General features: G+C 49.3%; 1 protein-coding gene and 1 long non-coding RNA gene across 5 annotated transcripts in view; one reads left to right on the plus strand and one right to left on the minus strand.

Annotated features, from left to right (window-relative positions):
- ppp2r3a (protein phosphatase 2, regulatory subunit B'', alpha) overlaps positions 1 to 15,363 on the minus strand; it is a 597,462-nt gene extending 582,099 nt beyond the window's left edge. The window contains exon 1 of one of the 2 annotated variants that reach the window (XM_072474671.1): positions 15,109 to 15,363. The gene's annotated coding sequence lies outside the window, so the exon portion shown is untranslated. The remainder of the gene's footprint in view (positions 1 to 15,108) is intronic. The other variant, XM_072474674.1, reaches the window with a different exon arrangement.
- The window catches only part of LOC140389964 (uncharacterized), a 43,552-nt gene continuing 39,836 nt past the window's right edge, over positions 12,488 to 16,203 (plus strand). For 2 of the 3 annotated variants that reach the window (XR_011934521.1, XR_011934522.1), the window contains exons 1-2: positions 12,488 to 12,704; positions 14,915 to 15,056. This is a non-coding gene — a long non-coding RNA (uncharacterized lncRNA). The remainder of the gene's footprint in view (positions 12,705 to 14,914; positions 15,057 to 16,203) is intronic. The other variant, XR_011934520.1, reaches the window with a different exon arrangement.

The raw sequence follows: 16,203 nt of genomic DNA on the forward strand, positions 1-16,203 counted from the left end.
ATCCTGTCTCGAAGAATTCTCTCCAGTAATTTCCCTACCACTGAAGTAAGGCTCACCGGCCTGCAGTTCCCTCGGGAAAGCTCCCGCGCCCATCAGTGTTTTCAGCATCGTGACCACGTATGCTCCAGCATCCGACCCCTCCACTCCCTCCAGGAGACCCAGAATCCGAAGGTTCTTCCTCCTCGACCGATTCTCCATGTCTTCAAACTTTTCTTGTGAAGCGTCTCGTGCGCCTCCACCTTCACCGGCAGGCCCAAGATCTTTTCCTCATTCTCCGAGGCCTTTTGCCGCACCTCTCGGATCGCCGCCCCTTGGGCCTTCTGGGTCTCGACCAGCTTATCGATCGATGCCTTCATCGGCTCCAGCAACTCTGCCTTCAGGTCCGCAAAACAGCGCTTGAGGAGCTCCTGCTGCTCTTGCGACCATTGCGCCCACGCTGCCTGGTCTCCACCCGCCGCCATCTTGGTTCTCCTCCCTCGCACCTTTCGCTGCACCAAAATGACTTTTTTCACCGCTCTACTCCTGATCCAATCCATACAGTGCTCGAGAATCGTACTGTCGCCTTCCCACACTGGGAACTGTCGAACAAATGCCGCTAGGGCCCCTAGAAAGAGCCCAAAAGTCAGTTTCTGATGGGAGCTGCCGAACGTGTGACTTAGCTCAGCATAGCCACAACTGGAGACCCCTGCATGGGGCCTCTTCAACAGTCTTCACACCTATCCTCAGCTCCCTCAAAAAGAACGACTCTTCCTAGCCTTAGTGAGGTGTACGCGAAACACTACCTTTAGTGGCATCAGGCTCAGTCTCGCACACAATGGCATGGCATTCACCCTCCGCAGCACCTCACTCCATACCTCCACCTCCAGTATTGGCCCCAACCCCTCTACCCGTTAAGCCTTTACCCTTCAATCAAACTCAACTCTTCCTCTATGATCCGTTCATACATGCCAGACGTACTGCCCTCCTCCGACCCCGGACAGGAGAAAATCCTCTCCACTAAGAATGATGGTGGCACCACCGGGAAATCCAAGATCATCCTCTTAACAAAGCTCCATACCCGGAGGTACCCAAACATGTCCGAGCCTGACAGCCCAAATTTCTCCTTCAATTCCTCCAAGCTGGCAAATCCCTCACTCTCTCTAAACCTTTCTCTTTACATGCACCAAATGTGGCATCCAGCCTTGCCGCCTCAAATAGGTGATTTCACAAAGGGGAACTAGTCTATAGGTTGCCCCCAACTAAAAATGCTGGCACAGCTGCCTCCAAATTTTTAACGTGGACACCGCTACTGGGTTTACCGAGTACCTTACCAGCACCAAAGGGGTGGCAATGTTACCAATGCCCCCAAGCTTGTCCCTCTACATGACCCAGATTCCATCAGAACTCAGAGAGCCCCGGATCCCCCACACCACCTCAACACCTCCTTCGCATTGGCTGTCTAGTAATAAAATAGCAAACTTGGCAGCGTAAGACCAATCTGTCCCTCTGAAGTACCGTCTTCGGGGTCTTATCCGTCCTGGAGATAAGCCACTCGACCCTTCGGAAAAAAGTATCAGGCAGGAACAACAGGAGACATAAGAACTAGGAACAGGAGTAGGCCATCTGGCCCCTCAAGCCTGCTCCGCCATTCAATGAGATCATGGCTGATCTTTTGTGGACTCAGCTCCACTTTCCGGCCCGAACACCATAACCCTTAATCCATTTATTCTTCAAAAGACTCTTTAAAACATTTAATGAAGGAGCCTCAACTGCTTCACTGCCCGACAAAGATAATGGGAGACTATCCCACCTTTGTAGAGCTTTAACTCTACTTGCCAAGCTCATATAATTCAACCTCAGAGAACTAAAATATTGTCGATGCTACTGCGGTATAATATCAACAGTGTAGCTATTCAACTGGTCGCTTCTCTATTTCTTTACAATGAATTATTGCTTCAGTTGTCATTCATGCATATGCATTCAAACAGCCTGCACCTTATTGGTTCTCATCTCAACACGAGGAAGCAGCTAACCAAACATTACTAACTTTAATTTTAGATGGTCTTAGTATAGAAAGGAAACACAAACACAACTGATCTCTGTAGCTGTGGAGCTTTGGTACAATACAGAGCTTCTTTTCCTTACTTCTGATTGACTGACATATTCCTTAACTTGACTAGAATAACTAACTAACAGATCACCTGATGTTGGATATTTCCACCTCATTTAATTCACGGTTCTCCCTGTTGGAGTTTGATTATTTGTGGGAACAGTGTAAATTCCTCTCAGTATTTTTACATGTCTGTCACAACATAACATAATTGGTTGAGAGATACCAAAATAATATATCATGCTCTGCATTATTATACTGAGACAGCTATGTATGCAAGTTATTTCATACATTATTACTACTCATTGAACATTACTGCAGAAATGGGCGAGAGACCAACAAATGTAGTCCAGGATATTTTGGATGCTGGGGTTTCCCGTCCTGCCATCCGAAGAGTCAGCGGGGCACACATTCTGCTGATTCTGACTGTCCTGTAGCCTTTACATACTTGAATGAGCGTCAATTGGCTGCAGGTGGGATTTTTTGCCCCTCACTTGGGAGCAGGTTCTTCAGATGGTCCGACAACTCTCTAGTCCCTGCAGCAAGCTGCTATGGACAGAGGAGGTACTTCCCAAAGACATCAGAGCCTAAGTCCAAGGACTGGATGAAAAGGTAAGTCTCAGGGCGGGGAGGGTATGGAAGGCCCGGGGGATGCATAGTGGGCAATTCGGTGTAGAGGCTGAGGCAGCGATGGAGGTCTGCCAGCCACCGACCATAAGCAGGGGGGGACGGGGGCCACCCGATGTCAGAAAGAGGCTTCTAATGAAGATGTTCCCCCACCCCAGCCCTGCAGAATTACACTTCCCTCATTTTGATTTTCTCGAGACAGGTACCTGAAGATTTCAGAGAGAGAATCATTGCCAGGGTAATTACCATTCATATGAAGGTTTTCAATTAAAGATAGAACCATCAAATCTATAAAAACATAGAATCCCTACAGTGCAGAAGGAGGCCATTTGGCCCATCGAATTAGCAATGACCCTCAAAAAGAGCACCCCATTTAGGCTCACTCCCCTGCTCCATCACCATAACCCCAGCTAACCTGCACATCCATGGACACTAAAGGGCAATTTTATCATGGCCACTAGTGCTATATGGTTGGCTTTTTTGACAAAGTCCAGGAAGGTGCCTCTGGGCCTTCAATTTGTGATACTACAGTAAGCTAAGTGATGGTACTGTTCTGCTGCTATGGCAGGAGTGCACACCATTGAATAAAATCTATCCAGCAGTAAGCCATCATCACTCTTCATCATTGTTGATTAAATAACAATGCAATCAAGAACAGGAAGTTCCTGCTCCAAGTAATTCCAGAGTTGGAAAGAAAGTTTTGGCGCCGTAATTTTTGCCAACAACTTTATTAATAAACTTTATTAAGTTACATATGAAAATAATTCAAAGGCCTGACTATTTATTTTTACTGACAAGATCCGCTTAATATTTCCTGTCCTCAATTACATCAATGTTTCGCAACCTCAACATCCATAATGAGAGAAGCTCATTTTACAAAGTCAGGCAAACCTCAGAATTCTCTCTCCTGGCAATATTACAGAATTGCCTACACCCCACAAGTATGAAATTGGCTGTAAAGTACATTGGGATGTCTGGTGGTTGTGAAAGGTGCTTTTTATTAGCTGCAATTCTTTAAATGGGACATCATCCAATTCTACTTTATGACTGGTTTAAAAGTAGATTTTTAATTTGCCACTTGGGTGTCAAATGGATGGCTGATCAGCAAGACCATGTTTACACCCTGGTGGTCAGGCTGAATGTTAACCCTTAGTCCTCTGAAGGTTGATTCGTTTGAAATGACCTATTTGCGGCCAGCTTTATTTGCGGTCAGCTTACAGCAAGGTCATGTCAAACTGAAAAGCCATTACTCTACTGTTGCAACATGTCATCCCTTGACCTTACCAAACTTAGCACACTTATTCATCAAACCGAAAGGTGGTATGATTGTTTATTATCCTATTAAAACTGTTCAATAGAATCATAGAATCCCTACAGTGCAGAAGGAGGCCATTATTTATTAATAATAAATCTTTATTAGTGTCACAAGTAGGCGGAGATTAACACTGCAAATTAAGTTACTGTGAAAATCCCCTACTCCCCACTCTCCGGCACCTGTTCAGGTACACCGAGGGAGAATTTAGATTGTCCAATTCACCTATCGAGCACATCTTTTGGCACTTGAGGGAGGAAACCGGAGCACCCAGAGGAAATTCATCCAGACACAGGGAGAGTGTGCAGACTCCACACAGACAGTGACCCAAGCCAGGAATCAAACCTGGGTCCCTGGCGTTGTGAAGCAACAGTGCTAACCACTGTGTTACCATTTGGCTCATTGAATCTGCACTCCAGCTAGGCCCATGCCCCTACTATATTCCCATAAACCTGAAATCCCCACCTAACCTTTGGACACTAAGGGGCAATTTAGCATGGCCAATCCACCTAACCTGCACATCTTTGGACTCTGGGAGGAAACCACACAGACACGGGGAGAACGTGGAAACTCCACACAGTCACCGAGGTCGGAATTGAACCTGGGTCCTAGGCGCTGAGGCATCACTGTGCCACCGTGCTGCCACTAAGTGTTCCATCCAGGTTATAAACCATGATCATTAGAAACCTAAATTATGATTTTGTGGAGTGGTAATCAGGGGCGAAATTCTCCCCCAACGGCGGGATGTCCGCCGACTGGCGCCAAAGCCGGCCGCTGTCAGTTTCCCAGCGCATGCGCGGGAGCGTCAGCGGCCGCTGTCAGTTTCCCGCGCATGCGCAGTGGGGAGAGTCTCTTCCGCCTCCGCCATGGTGGAGGCCGTAGCGGAGGCGGAAGGGAAAGAGTGCCCCCATGGCACAGGCCCGCCCGCGGATCGGTGGGCCCCGATCGCGGGCCAGGCCACCGTGGGGGCACCCCCCGGGGTCAGATCGCCCCGCGGCCCCCCCCCAGGACCCCGGAGCCCGCCCACGCCGCCTGGTCCCGCCGGTAAATACCAGGTTTGATTTACGCCGGCGGGACAGGCAATTCCTGGGCGGGACTTCGGCCCATCCGGGCCGGAGAATCCAGCAGGGGGTCCCGCCAACCGGCGCGGCCCGATTCCCGCCCCCGCCCAATCTCCGGGAGCGGAGACTGCGGCGGGGGCGGGATTCACGGCGGCCAACGGCCATTCTCCGACCCGGCGGGGGGTCGGAGAATGACGCCCCATTAGTCTGATCAGTTTCCAGGATACCATGAGAAAAGTTGAGATTACTAGTAGGAATTTCATTTGCATTTATTTCTCCAAGTTCTCTTAAATCAATGCAACAACAACAAAAAAAAACAATTATATTCAAATTTGTCCTTCTTGGCACATTAGGAATTGCTGTGAAGCAAGTTTATAATTGAAGTTGGCAATCAATCCAGAACATTTTTGCAGTAATCTGCATCCTTCAACAGAGTGAGACTCAAGATATCAGACGCTTCATTCCATTTCCTGTGACTGTCAATGATTGTGGTGAAGCCAAGTGTCAGGCTACAACATACGGATAGCTTCAAGTGGGGAGTAATTACTCCTGAAGTCAGGTTTAGACCGGAGATTTCCACAGTTCCACAGTCACCTCCTCCATTTTCCCTCCGCACCCCCGCACCCCTCCACACACAAATCACTTCCTCACATCCATCCTGCTGATTCCTATATGGTTTAAGCATCTCGGGCTATGCTTCCCCTGCCCCTTCGGTATTCTTTGGTGCCTCTTTGAGTTTTAGTTGAGCCAGAATCATTCTTATTCCCTTATTTGATTAATTTCCAATCCTTCTTTGGCTTTTTTAGCACGGGTAGTGGGCTGAACTGGATGACCTGGCTGCGGAATTCAACCCTCAACCACCCTGCTTAATGATATTGGGGCAGCACTGAAAATAGTAGTAGCCTGGTCACTTAAAACACACATAACAGCTGATGATAGATTAAAAGTATCACCGTACACACTGGTTTTGAGGTGCTGATTAAAACTCAGGTCTTTATGAATGGTGCTTGCACTGTGCATGCCCAGGCGGCTGGGTGGCACTGTTGCTTCACAGCACCAGGGTCTGGGGTTCGATTCCCGGCTTGGGCCATTGTCTGTGCGGAGTCTGCACGTTCTCCCAGTGTCTGCGTGGGTTTCCTTTGGGTGCTCCGCTTTGCTCCCACAAGTCCCGAAAGATGTGCTGTTAGGTGGATTGGGCATTCGGAATTCTCCCTCGGTGTGCCTGAAGAGGCACCAGAGTGTGGTGACTCGAGGATTTTCACAGTAACTTCATTGCAGTGTTAATGTAAGCCTACTTGTGATACTAATGAAGCTTATATGGGCGGCACGGTAGCACAGTGGTTAGCACTGCTGCTTCACAGTGCCAGGGTCCCAGGTTCGATTCCTGGCTTGGGTCACTGTCTATGCGGAGTCTGCACATTCTTCCCGTGTCTGCGTGGGTTTCCTCCGGGATCTCTGGATTCCTCCCACAAGTCCCGATAGACGTGCAGTTAGGTGAATTGGACATTCTGAATTCTCCCTTTGTGTACCTGAACATGTGCTGGAATGTGGCGACTATGGACTTTTCACAGCAACTTTGTTGCAGTGTTAATGTAAGCCTACTTACATAGAACATAAGAGTGCAGAAGGAGGCCATTCGGCCCATCGAGTCTGCACCGACCAACTTAAGCCCTCACTTCCACCCTATCCCTGTAACCCAATAACCCCTCCTAACATTTTTAGACACTAAGGGCAATTGTTATGGGCGAGGCTTTTCAGAACCCCAAAATGTATCATGGAGTTCAACCAACCTCTCCCTTTAATGGATTTGTTGCTTTTCCGAGCATGCGGCTTTTTCCCAAGATGTGGGATTACAATTATGGACACGTGGGTTTTTAAACACAAAACACTGTTTATTCCATGAACTCAACTTAATATCTTAAATAAACATTGGATCTCTTAACACCCCTTACTTCAGAGATAACTCAGAAAATATTGCAACAGTAAATAACTCCTTAAACTGTTCCTTCAAACTTCCAAGAGACTTAACACCTTTAAACAGTATCACATCAGGTTAAAGGATATATATATTTTCTGTAGAATGGCAGAGATATATTAGCTTCGGTGACTTCAGCTCCAGCACCTTTCTTTCTTCATGCAGCTCTCTGGAAACCCACAGACAGACCCATGCTGCTTTCGCAAACCTGGCTTTCTCCCTTCAAGCAGATCACAGCAAAACAGAACTTTTCAAGCTGCTGTCTCAAACTGGCTTTCTACTTTTAAACTGCTCTCAGCAAAACCAGCCAGGCACTTTTTAGCTGCTCTCAGCAAAACCAGCCAGGCACTTTTCAAAACTTACAAAACCCAACTGCAAAATGGCTGACCTGACCTCAGCTCCACCCATTCTCTGACATCACTGTTTTCTTAAAGGTACATTGCTTAAACAGCCATGTCTTAAAAGTACTCTCACATGGCACAATTTAGCACAGCCAATCCACCTACCCTGCATGTCTTTGGACTGTGGGAGGAAACCAGAGCACTCGGAGGAAACCCACGCAGACATGGGGAGAAAGTGCAGACTCCGCATATACAGTGACCCAGCGGGGAATCGGACCAGGGACCCTGGAGCTGTGAAGCCACAGTGCTATCCACTTGTGCTACCGTGCTGCCCAAAACATGTGACCCAACTTGAGACAATAATAATGATTATGGATTATATAGATGATGCGACCATCAATTCACACGAGACGATTAGAAGAAGTGAACAGTGGGTTTAATAAGCCAGATCTGTGCCTGCCTCCGACTGCTCTGTACTGAGTGCCGCCTACAGGCTGCAGATCTATGTACCACCCCCGAGGGGGCGGAGCCACAGGCGGAGCCCACAAGGGCATCAACATAATACAATACAATACAGTGGTGAATTGTAGCAGCAATACGGTCACCACATTCACCTCCTGTTAAAAAACTGAAGTCCAATGGGTGTGAAGTGGGCTCACAGATCAAATCTGTCTGGCACCTTGATCATTCTCTGTGATCGCTTCAGCTCTGGCTTCGCTGAGGGCACGGGTGTTGGACTCGTTGACTCCGGGAACGTGTCGCCTGGAGCTTCATCACGGTGGGTTGGCGATGGGTGGGGGGAGGGTGTAGGGGCAGGGGCGGTGTTCAGTGTAGGGGGGGGGGGGGGGGGAAGGCGGTCGTTGGGGAACCGGCAGGCTCCTCACGTGCTTCCGGAGGAGGACAGGTCCGGTGTTGTCAGCCAGGACGGAAGTGAGACCCCGGAGGTGGATTTTCTGGGGAAGACAAATAGACGGTCGTGAGGGGTCTCGTTCGTGGCTGTGCAGAGCTGGACCGAATGGAGTGGAGCGCATCAGGGAGGAACCCCTGCCAGCGGGAAACCGGGAGACTTCTAGACCGTAGGGCCAGAAGGACGGCCTTCCATACCGTCGCGTTCTCCCTCTCCACCGGTCCATTTCCCCGGGGGTTGTAGCTAGTAGTCCTGCTTGAGGCAATGCCCTTACCGAGCAGATACTGACGCAGCTCATCGCTCATAAACGAGGAGCGCCGGTCACTGTGGACGTAAGTGGGGAAACCGAACACGGTAAAGATGCTGTGCAGGGCCTTAATGACAGTGGCCGCGGTCATGTCGGGGCAAGGGATTGCAAAGGGGAAATGGGAGTACTCATCAACGATGTTGAGAAAATACACGTTGCGGTCAGTGGAGGGGAGGGGCCCTTTGAAATCGACACTGAGGCGCTCAAAGGGGCGGGATGCCTTCACCAGGTGGGGGCCTTGTCTCGCCGATAGAAGTGCGGCTTGCACTCCGCACAGACCTGGCAGTCCCTGGTCATGGCACTGACCTCCTCGGTGGAGTAGGGCACGTTGCGGGCCTTGATGAAGTGGAGAAGCCGGGTGACAGAGGTCATTGTGGATGGCCCGAAGTCGGTCATCTTGCGTGCTGGCGCATGTCATAGATTATCATAGAATTTACAGTGCAGAAGGAGGCCATTCGGCCCATCGGGTCTGCACCGGCTCTTGGAAAGAGCACCCCACCCAAGGTCAACACCGCCACCCTATCCCCATAACCCAGTAACCCCACCCAACACCAAGGGCAATTTTGGACACTAAGGGCAATTTATCATGGCCAATCCACCTAACCTGCACATCTTTGGACTGTGGGAGGAAACCGGAGCACCCGGAGGAAACCCACGCACACACGGGGAGGATGTGCAGACTCCGCACAGACAGTGACCCAAGCTGGAATCGAACCTGGGACCCTGGAGCTGTGAAGCAATTGTGCTATCCACAAGGCTACCATGCTGCCCCAGACAGGGCATCTCTGGGGACTCATTGAGCTTCCCAGGACAATGCACAATATCGTAATTGGAGGTGGAGAGTTCGATTTTCCACCTCAAGATTTTATCATTCTTGATCTTGCCCCGCTGTGTTTTGTTGAACATAAAGGCGACCGACCGTTGGTCGGTGACGAGGGTGAACCTTCTACCGGCCAGGTAGTGCCTCCAATGTCACACAGCTTCCACAATGGCTTGAGCTTCCTTTTTGACAGAGGAGTGTCGGATCTCGGAGGCATTGAGGGTACGGGAAAAGAAGGCCACGGGCCTGCCTGGTTAAGGGTAGCTGCCAGGGCGACATTCAACCTGTCGCTCTCCACCTGGAAGGGGATGGACTCGTCCACCGTATGAATCGCGGCCATAGTAATGTCTGCCTTGATGCGGCTGAAGGGCAGGAGGGCCTCAGTCGTCAGGGGAAAGATGGTGGTTTTGATAAGTGGGCGGGCTTTGTCCGCATAGTTGGGGACCCACTGGGCATAATATGAGAAGAACCCCAGGCATCTTTTCAGGGCTTTGGGGGCAGTGGTGAAGGGGAAGTTGCAGGAGGGGGCGCATGCAGTCGGGGTCGGGCCCTAGGACTCCGTTTTCCATGACATAGCCGAGGATGGCTAGTCGGGTTGTGCTGAAAATGCATCTCTCCTTGTTGTAGGTGAAATTGTGGGCTTGAGCGGTTTGGAGGACCTTCTGAAGGTTAGCATAGTGGTCCAGCTGATCATGGCCGCAGATGGTGACGTTATCCAAGTAAGAGAACGTGGCCCGCAGCCCGTACTGGTCAACTATTCGGTCCATCGTTCTTTGGAATACCGAGACCCCATTGGTGACGCCGAAGGGGACCCTGAGGAAGTGGAAGAGGCGGCCGTCTGCCTCAAAGGCCGTGTAGTGGCGATCTTCCGGGCGGATCGGAAGTTGGTGGTATGCGGACTTCAGATCTATCCTGGAGAAAACCCGGTAGTGTGCAATCTGATTTACCATGTCCGCTATGCGGGGAAGGGGGTAAGCATCGAGTTGCGTTTAACAATTTATGGTCTGGCTGTAGTCTACAACCTTCCGGTTCTTTTTCCCGGTCCTGACGACCACCACTTGGGCTCTCCAGGGGCTGTTACTGGCCTCGATGATCCCCTCCCTCAAGAAACACTGGACCTTTGACTTGATAAAAGTCCTGTCCTGGGCACTGTACCGCCTGCTCCTGGTGGCGACGGGTTCACAGTCGGAGGTGAAGCTCGCGAAGAGGGGGGGAGGCGCGAACCTAAGGGTCGCGAGGCTACATACGGTGAGAGGGGGTAGGGGTCCGCCGAACTTCAGGGTCAGGCTTCTGAGGTTGCACTGGAAATCCAGTCCTAACAAGAGAGGAGCACAGAGATGGGGGAGGATAGAGAGTTTAAAATTGGCGTACTCGGTGCCCTGTATCGCGAGGTTCTCGACACAGTACTCCCGGATCCACACTGAATGTGATCCGGAAGCAAGGGAGATTGTTTGGGATGTGGGGGAAATCTGAAGGGAACAGCACCTTACCGTGTGCGGATAGATGAAGCTCTCTGTGCTCCCGGAGTCGAACAGACAGGGCGTTTCGTGCCCATTGACCTGGACGGTCATCATGGAGTTCTTGAGGTGCTTGGGCCATGACTGGTCGAGAGTGACAGCGCCAAGCTATGGGTAACCGGCATGGTCGGTGGTAGTGGGGTGGTCCCAAGATGGTGGCACCATCGGTCGCACGTGTCAGGCGGCGTTGAAGATGGTGGCCAAGATGGCGGCCCCCGTCGGTCGCACGTATCGGTTGGCGTTGAAGATAGCGGCCCCCATGAATCGCACGTGTCGGGTAGAGTTAAAAAGTGGCGGACCCCACGGATAGCACGAGGCGGATGACGCGTCATAAGGGGGCGTTACCGGCAGGCACGCAGCCACGCTGTGAGGTCTGCGGGCCTGTGAGTCGGGCCTGTGATTTTGGAACTTTGGGTCAGGCCAAGCAGACTTTGGCAAAATGTCCTTTCTTGCCGCAGTCGCTGCAGGTCGCGTTCCGAGCTCGGCAACGCTGCCTGGGGTGCTGGTTCTGACAGCAGAAATAGCAAGGCGGCCCCCGGGTTGGGTGGGCAGCCGCGCGGCACAGGCCTGTGACACCCTCGGTTTGGGTGATGGTCGCGCCTCCGGCGCCCATGAGGAAATCGCGTGGTCGGAGGGGAAAGCATTCAGGCACTGGAAGGCTACCTCTAATGAGGTGGATAGTTATACCGTCTCTTCTAGGTCGAGGGCGCCCTTTTCGAGTAGGCGCTGTCTGACGGAGTTGGACCAGACTCCAGCCACATAGATGTCCCGGATGGCGAGTTCCATGTGCTGCGAGGCCGTGACGTCCTTGTAGTTGCAGTTTCGAGCGAGTACCCTCAGGTCGTGTAGATGTACCTCCAGCGATTCCCCGGGGCATGGACGACATGTGGTGAGGAGATGCCGCGCAAACACTTCGTTCACCGGCCTCACGTAATATCTTTTCAGGATCTCGACCGCATCTGCGTACGTGGTCGCGTCTTCGATTAGTACCGAGATTCTGTGGCTCACCCGTGAGTGGAGGAGACTCTGCTTCTGTGCCTCGGTGACGGCGGGTGAGGAGGAGGCAGTGAGATAGGCCTCAAAGCAGCGGAGCCAGTGTGAAAAGATTCCTTTTGCTTCGGCTGTCTGTGGGTCGAGTTCCAGTCGATCAGGTTTGAGGGCGGCTTCCATTGCGATATCTTAGATTATTAAATTGATGCGATTTGCACGAGACGATTAGTAGAAGTAAACAGTGGTTTTAATCAGCTAGATCTGTGCCTGCCTGCAACTGCCCTGTACGGAGTGCCACCTACAGGCTGCAGATTATATACCACTCCCGAGGGGGCAGAGCCCACAAGGACATCAACATAATGCAATACAATAGTGATGAATTGTAGCAGCAATACGGTCACCACAATAGAGAGCACTGTATGGCCTAAGCACTTTCTTTTTAAAAATCAGTCCAGGGGAAGGAAGCAAACAAGTAGTGAGCTCCTCCCCCGCACCACCACCCCCTTCCCAGCAGCTTTGTACACTTCTGCTTATTGCCTCAACCCTCTGTCTTTCCCCCAGGCTCAACCTGCCTCAGTTCTGCGTTATATGAGAGCTGGCAGCTTTTAAATGAAGGACAGAGCCGGATTTAACTCGGGACTGACCTGCCTAGCCATCATCCCTCCAGATTTACAGTTGTAAAGTCACGTTTCTAAACGAGGACGCTTCCGGGTAGCTAACATTCTTGTTGATTTCCCCGAGACCCCGAGATGTAACAGGTACGCTCCTTTTCACTGCCCTCAACAACCGCATTCCCCAACCCTCACATTTGGGAAATGTTCCGGGTTTTTGTTTTGCCGGAAAAGGGTCCTCGTCCATAAAACATCGACCTGTCTGTGATCTTCGCGGGTGCTGCCTGGCCTGCTAACTGTCCATGGATAGGGCGAGATAGAATACGGTGCAAGATGGTCTGTGTACCACTCAAACCCTGGCACCGACCTATGGGCTGAATGACCTCTTTCAGTAGACTTTCATCCTTCTCTTTCGCAGCTCCTATCACAAATTCCAATGGGGAAAAACCCAGCATGAGACGTTGCACTGCAGAGAGATTGTTCGACAGAATCTAATTAACCTCACCTAGCTATTTTTGTTACACTGTATCCTCAGGCACCAAAGTTGAAACTTCCCTGATGCAGGCATGGTCCTGCTGAGACTTGATTGCCCTGCCTAAAGGACATTACGTGTTATAATATCTTTCAGCCTTTTCCCCACAAATTAATCTCACAAAGTATTTGAATTAAACAAGATGAGACAAGCGCTGGTCATAGGAGTTTACAGAAAGTGCCCAGAGATCTCTCTGTCCCAGCTCCGCGGGATATAAGCGTGAACAGAATTGCCCCCCAAAGTCATTCCAGGCACTCTCTCTCTGTGAGAAACTGCTTTCTTGCAACTACAATATGTAATTAATTCCTCTCAGGCATTTCCTCGGAGAGATTCAACAGAATCTAATTACTACGACCTTTGGAGCTCGTCTAACACAGCCCCTCCCACACACACACACTAACTCCCTCCTCGTCAGTCCTTCACACACCATTAGAACCACCAGGATCTACAGACATATTCAAAGGATGTGGCACCAACAGATACGGCGCATATGGCAAAACAGATTGCAACCTAAGCAGCTGAAGCATCAAGAACACTCTTATGTTTTAGATTTCAGAGCGTAGGTCTTAGCACATGGTTAATGAGCCAGTCGGGAAAATTTGACACAGATTTAAAACTGTGATGGCATTAATATAAAGTTCAGCAGTCTACATTCAGACAGTCCTTTATTACATGTATCATGCATGCAATTATTGCCAACGTGCGCTGCAAACCATTCTCTCAACACAAAAGAATGAAAGTATGATACAATAAATACCTTTCTGGGGATGACATTCAGTTAAGAAGTGAGGGAGAAAATGGAAGTTTCAACAAATATTAAAAGGCAATGTTCCACATGTTTGTTAAAGGGACATCGTCACCGTGAAAAAAAAAGTTTAGGGGTGGCACAGTGGGAGAGTGTCTGGGGGGGGGGGGGGTTCTTTCGGAGGGTCAGTACAGACCCGATGGCCGAATGGGCTCCTTCTGCACTGTACGGATTCTGGGGAATGAAAATATTCACAATGCGTCACCTATAATGGTGGAGTTCTAAACAAATGGGAAGAGGCCAGAGACTTTAAAATTAAGTTAGTGTCCCTTTAAATGCCGGATACCCGGGAGTCAGGTAAAGGCTAACATTAGTACTTTAGTAGGGGTTTCAGATAACATTTAAAAACTGCTTGGGCTACACTGTTGCATTTTATGATGCCATCTGAACTCCCTCGATTAAGTTACAGTCTAGTAACTAGGGTCAATTATTCTATATATATATAAAAAAAACTCTGCCCAATGTTACCGTGTGCAGACTGTAGAGGACAGGAACTTTGATCACATGGATTCTGCTCACTAAAATATAACACTACCGCTGAACATCAGCTACACTTGTTTGTGTTGTTGCTATAACTATATTGTGTAAACGGAGATAGCTCTAACATGACACAGCTAAAATAGACGCGGCAGTATTAGGTGTATTAGCAAGCATATCCGTGCTGGAGGTGACAGCAGTTCAAAATCCCTGCGTTCGATAGATAACTGGAGCAGATTTATAAACGTACCCAAGTATATGGCTAGAATTGCTTAAATCAGATCGTCTGACCAACTTCAATGCTGTTCGCACGGCTAAGTTCTAAACTTGTTACTACAATACTGAGATAATATCACTTCAATTGGGGGGGGGGGGGGGGTGCAGACAGGATTCAACACAACGCAATCATTGTCACAAAGTATAAGCAAAATGTCAAATTGTTTGTTACATCTTAGAAATCAGCAAACCAGACACCCCTCTCGTCTCTAACTCTAAAACTGAGCCTGTACGCCTACTAACTTCATTTCTTTATTACTTAAACAGAAAACATGCCTGCAGCAAGAGATGTAAATGTCATGCCACTGGGAACCCTCTTTAACAGAAATGTTTTCTTTTTGGGTACAATAAGCAGCAACCGCTGCTCCAGTTCATTTGAATAACGCAGTCACCAACACTCAAGCCTGAGGTAATTATAAAGGAAAATGACCAGATAACATAAATAAGCAGAGTCCACGTACCCTTTAACTTTCAGTGATAGTCTTCCTGCTCAGTTGATGAAGGGACTACAGTTTTATAAAACAGTAAAAAAAACAGTTGGATCAGCCCCTGCTGTTGTCTCGGGGACTTTTACTTTCTTTTCTGGGTGAGGTGTCTGTAAGAGGAAAAAGGGGAGGAACAGACTTCCCCACTGACAACCTCTGCGAGCCGACTGCTGCAACTCTTTTCAAGTTATTCCATTCTAAGTGTGAGAGTCATAGCCGGGCAGGCAGATGCCGGAGAGGAGAGCTCTGAGAGGAACTCTGGATTGTGGTGGTGTTGAAGGGGGACCTCCGGGGGAGTTAATGACAGCCAATCAGGATCTGGAAACTTTGGAGCGACACTGGGAGTAGCACATGACTTGGCTGGAGATTGAATTGTACACACACTCGGATTTAAAAACCAGTTTAGGCTGATCTATTATAAACGTATTCTAAAAATGGCCTTCAGCAGGTCAAAACCAAAAACAGCGTGTATGAGTGAGTTTTTTTTTAAACACCGAGGCAATACGGAATCCGTTTTCAGAAAGAATATAAGTAACAAGGAGAGTCAAGCAATGAAAAATAATTTGTCATTTTCTCTTGAAATTTTCTTCAAATAATTTGTCAATTTCTCTTGAAATTTTCTTCACTCATCTCCTGAATTTTCTTGGAGATGGAACTGCTGCTGTTTATCAGTACTTACCAACTGTCCTGGCTTGACACAATTCACACCTCTTTAACCTGGGGTTCCCCCATCTCTGGATCTGTAAAGATTTAATCACCTGCTAATGCTCGTATTCCAAGCATTGTCTGGCATCTTTGAATCTGTCTATATATATGTTTCTGGAACATACCTCTTCATTCACCTGAGGAAGGAGCAGCGCTCCGAAAGCTAGTGACATCGAAACAAACCTGTTGGACTTTAACCTGGTGTTGTAAGACTTCTTACTGTGCTCACCCCAGTCCAACGCCGGCATCTCCACATCATATCAGTACTTAGTAACTCAACCATTCTGCAGGTGAAAGGCGAGTGAGCCTTTTTATTTAGTGAGTGCTAACAAGCAAGTTAATTATGGGGGTCGGTGGGGTGCCAGT

Source organism: Scyliorhinus torazame, chromosome 14, assembly GCF_047496885.1.
Source record: "Scyliorhinus torazame isolate Kashiwa2021f chromosome 14, sScyTor2.1, whole genome shotgun sequence".
NCBI classification, from domain to species: domain Eukaryota; kingdom Metazoa; phylum Chordata; class Chondrichthyes; order Carcharhiniformes; family Scyliorhinidae; genus Scyliorhinus; species Scyliorhinus torazame.